Raw genomic sequence first — 5,129 nt, 5'->3', positions numbered from 1 at the left:
CACCCCATCTCTACACTCAGCTCCTCTAATACACCCCATCTCTACACTCAGCTTCTCTAATACACCCCATCTCTACACTCAGCTTCTCTAATACACCCCATCTCTACACTCTGCTCCTCTAATACACCCCATCTCTACACTCTGCTCCTCTAATACACCCCATCTCTACACTCAGCTCCTCTAATAAACCCCATCTCTACACTCAGCTTCTCTAATACACCACATCTCTACACTCAGCTCCTCTAATACACCCCATCTCTACACTCAGGACCTCTGATACACCAGATCTCTACACTCAGCTCCTCTAATACACCCCATCTCTACACTCTGCTCCTCTAATACACCCCATCTCTACACTCAGCTCCTCTAATACACCCCATCTCTACACTCAGCTCCTCTAATACACCCCATCTCTACACTCAGCTCCTCTAATACACCCCATCTCTACACTCAGCTTCTCTAATACACCCCATCTCTTCACTCAGCTCCTCTAATACACCCCATCTCTTCACTCAGCTTCTCTAATACACCCCATCTCTACACTCAGCTCCTCTAATACACCCCATCTCTACACTCTGCTCCTCTAATAAACCCCATCTCCACACTCAGGACCTCTGATACACCCCATCTCTACACTCAGCTCCTCTAATAAACCCCATCTCTACACTCAGCTCCTCTAATACACCCCATCTCTACACTCAGCTTCTCTAATACACCCCATCTCTACACTCAGCTCCTCTAATACACCCCATCTCTACACTCAGCTCCTCTAATACACCCCATCTCTACACTCAGCTTCTCTTCTCTTCTCTTCTCTTCTGAGTGTAAAGATGGGGTGTATTAGAGAAGCTGAGTGAAGAGGGTGAAGCTGAGTGGTTAAGACATTGGTCTCCTGATTGGAAGGTTGAGAGTTCAAATCCCAGTACTGCCAAGCTGCCCTGCTGGGCCCCTGAGCAAGGCCCTTAACCCTCAACTGCTCAGTTGTGTAAATGAGATGTAAGTCACTCTGGATAAGTGTGTCTGCCAAATGCCGTAAATGTAAGACATGGGGTGTATTAGAGGAGCTGAGTGTAGAGATGGGGTGTATTAAAGAAGCTGAGTGTAGAGATGGGGTGTATTAAAGAAGCTGAGTGTAGAGATGGGGTGTATTAGAGAAGCTGAGTGTAGAGATGGGGTGTATTAGAGAAGCTGAGTGTAGAGATGGGGTGTATTAGAGAAGCTGAGTGTAGAGATGGGGTGTATTAAAGAAGCTGAGTGAAGAGATGGGGTATGCTGGATGACCCATCATTTTATCAAAATCAGAAAACAGAACATTCTCTATCCTGAAGACTCTTTTGTAGCAGAAAACTTACTAACAATTACTAAAAACAGAGCACTGACACTGGAGACTCCTTCCATAAATGTTCCATGAATGTCTTCTAAAAGAGCCTTCATCATATCAACAATTATATGCTTTTCTTTGTTATAACATTTATTCATTTATTTATGAGCATTTTTATAGTAGAAATATAGAATTTACTACCATAAGTTGTGTAATAGACACAAACTTATAGTATTTATGGGATAGAATTGTTATTTTAAGCTAAATACAGTTCAGTCCATAGAAAGTGAGGCAAAGAAGCATAACCAGCAAGAAGAACTCCATGAGGGCCTATGTACAGATTCGCTATTGACTATTTAGTGGTTGCAAAAAGGGTGGAGGCTTAGAGAAACACAACACATACAAACACACATAAATACACTAAACCACAGGTATTCAAAGCAAAGCTAAAAGGAGGCTGTGTTTATTTTCATGACACTACTAGTGACCTAAACAGTTAAAAAGGCCTTTCAGCAATGAAAAAAAAGCAAGGCAGAAAGGTTATATGGTAAAACCCAGCACAAATCAACATGCAACCTCGCATAGGTATGAAATTTGGCTTTGTATAAAAGTATCAGACAGTAGAATAGAAGAAAGAACAGAATAGAAAGAACAGAAGAAATGTTTAATAATGGTAGGTAATGGATAGAACTAACAAGTAACAGCAATAACACTGCAGTGCTAAAGAATTTCAACTGACCTGGCAATTAATGAATTCATTCATCTTTGGTACCTGTTTTAGGATGACCTTTAAGTGACCTTTGGTGAATCCACTACCCATCCCGGGAACATGGGGAGCAAGGCAGCGATACACCACGGATGAGAAGCCAGTCCACCACGGGGCACAACCACACACTCACACACTCATTCCCACCTTTTAGAATTACTTTATTTTGCCAAGCACATGTACATGTACAAGGAATTTGTATTGGTACAAAAAATGCAGACATAGAACAGTCGATATATGCAAAAGAGCATCACACACACAAGCATGATGGTCAACAATAAATAAGGATTTTAAAAAAAGAATGTGCAAAGGTGGTACTTAAGCATAAGGTGCTGGCAGTGCAAAATATTAAATGTGCAAAACAGGCCTGAGAAGAGGGTGTGTTGAATGAGTCTGTTGATAGCTGCTACAGCTCTTGGAAAGAAGCATTATTTGGTGATCTGGTTCTTGGTTTTACTGAACGAATGCAGAAGGACGATTTTTTTATTTTTATTTTTTATAAAAAGGTGGTAGTCAGGGAGTGCATGGTCAGCCAAGATGATCATCTCATCCATTCTGATAGTCTGTTGCAGCTTAGTCGTGGCCAAAGTGGAGGCCATGCTGTACCAGACTGTTATGGATGTTGTTAAGATTGACTCAGTGGAGCCTGTGTAAGCCTGTGTATTTTTTATTATTATTTTTTAATCTTTATTAAACATCTTCAATTAACAAACAAGTAGTATCATTGTTGAGCACGCCAACAAGAAATTCAAGCCGCGTACTTCAACAACTAGAAAAAAAATACAAATAATAAATATCTAAATATATAAAAAGAAAACTATAAGAAAAAATATGAATTGAAAAGAGATGAAGAAATGTAAAAGAAAGAAAAAGAAAGAAGGGATAAGAGAAAATGAAGACATGACCAAGAAGAAGAAAGAATCTAAGATGAAGATAACACAGAATTGTAAAGAAGAGAAATCTAAAAGATAAACAAATATCTCCGATAATATACATTATCAACACTGTTGCCTTGCACCTCCGGGGTTGGGGGTTCGACTGCCACCTCCGCCCTGTGTACGCAGAGTTTTCATGTTCTCCCCGTGCTTTGGGGGTTTCCTCCAGGTACTCCGGTTTCCTCCTCCAGTCCAAAGACATGCGTTGTATGCTGATTGGCACTTCCAAATTGTCTGTAGTGTGTGAATGGGTGTGTGAGTGTGTGTGATTGTGCTCTGCGATGGGTTGGCACCCTGTCATCTGCAAGTTTAACAGCCTGGACATGTGACCTCCTAGCCTCACATACTGCTTCCTGAGACAAATGTATAAGCCCCTGGTACATCCAGATGTTGATGGATGTAATGGAGAACCATGGAACTCCATTAGACCACAATGCTGTTTGTGTAAATTCTGCTCCTAAAGTCACGTTAACTCCAATGGCTATCTATCTATCTTCTAACAAACTTCAGTTAAGATAATAAAATGACCTTAAGATGGTGGAATGGATTCTCCAGAGGGGACTATGCAAGGAAAGTCAATAAGGGTGCATAAAAGCTCTACTGGAGTGCAGTTTTGGGTTTCTGATCTGAACTTATGTGGCAGAGTATTATGTTAAAAATAGTCTTAGTACACAGTCTGTGTTTGCTAATGCACATGACTGAATCTTTTAATGGACTAAAACCAAAGTAGGAGACCAAAGCAAGGTTCCAAAGAATTCATTTGCAAATGGCGACATCAGGTGGTCACTAACTGCAACAAAGACATGTCCAGTCAGACAACTGTACTGGGAATTTATGAATCATGTAATTGTGAAATTTATATTCACAAGTAAATGATAAGTCTACTTCAGATACAACTTAATTAAAAAAATATATAACAGCAAGGCTGTATTGGTTGTGCTGCAAAACCAACCAGCACCAAAGCAACATGGACCACGTAACTCATTCACATACTCATGTTTAGATTTTTTCACAAGGGGAAGCTAATGGCACACAGCCATTTTAGTCAAAAATCAATAAATATGCCTATGATGTAAATAATAAAATAAGTAAATGTAACAATAAATATATAAATGTGTCAATATCTAAAAAATACTGAATGAATTATTATAAAACACAATACCATTGGGCCTCAAGCTGGTTATGAATTGAGTCATGTATATATCCCTCATTATGAGAGTTTACACCAAAAATTGGTATTCATGAAAATCCTTTAAATTCAGAAAAATCCTGCTCCTGAGTGTATGTAAATTTACGGATAAGAAGATTAACTAATGTACCTAAACCTCAACTGATCGGCTTTGAATCTTATAATTTGCTATGAGTTGCTGCATTTTTATATACGGATTATGCTATCAAGTTCAAATCACTTATTTATATACGGGTCGAGGATGTCCCTCGCCTTGTGCCCCGAGTCCCCTGGGAGAGGCTCCAGGCTCCCTGTGACCCTGTGTAGGATAAGTGGTACAGAGAATGGATGGAAGGAAGGATGGATGGATGGATGGATGGATGGAAGGATGGATGGAAGGATGGATGGAAGGAAGGATGGATGGAAGGAAGGAAGGATGGATGGATGGATGGATGGATGGATGGATGGAAGGATGGATGGAAGGAAGGATGGATGGAAGGAAGGAAGGATGGATGGATGGATGGATGGATGGATGGAAGGATGGATGGAAGGAAGGATGGATGGATGGATGGAAGGATTGATGGAAGGATGGATGGATGGAAGGATGGATGGAAGGATGGATGGATGGAAGGATGATGTTTATAGTGTGTTTCTTTTTCCTTAGGAACATCATGGTAAGGCAGTTATCTAGCAAAAGACTTAGTTCTAAACCTTCTCCACCTCATGAAAAGTATAGTACTGGAAATCTAAAAAAAAAATAAATAAATAAAATAATAATTAAAAATAATAATAATAATAATAATAATAATAATAATAATAATGTATTTAAGCTCTACATAGCTTGTTTAACTGGCGATTCCACACAGATCCAGTAGATGGCGATGTGCAACACAACAGTTTACTGATTCACAACAGTAGAAGAAGAAGAAGCGCGTTTTT

The sequence above is a fragment of the Pangasianodon hypophthalmus genome, chromosome 22 (genome assembly GCF_027358585.1).
Source record: "Pangasianodon hypophthalmus isolate fPanHyp1 chromosome 22, fPanHyp1.pri, whole genome shotgun sequence".
NCBI classification, from domain to species: domain Eukaryota; kingdom Metazoa; phylum Chordata; class Actinopteri; order Siluriformes; family Pangasiidae; genus Pangasianodon; species Pangasianodon hypophthalmus.
Note: the sequence above shows the minus strand (reverse complement) of the source record.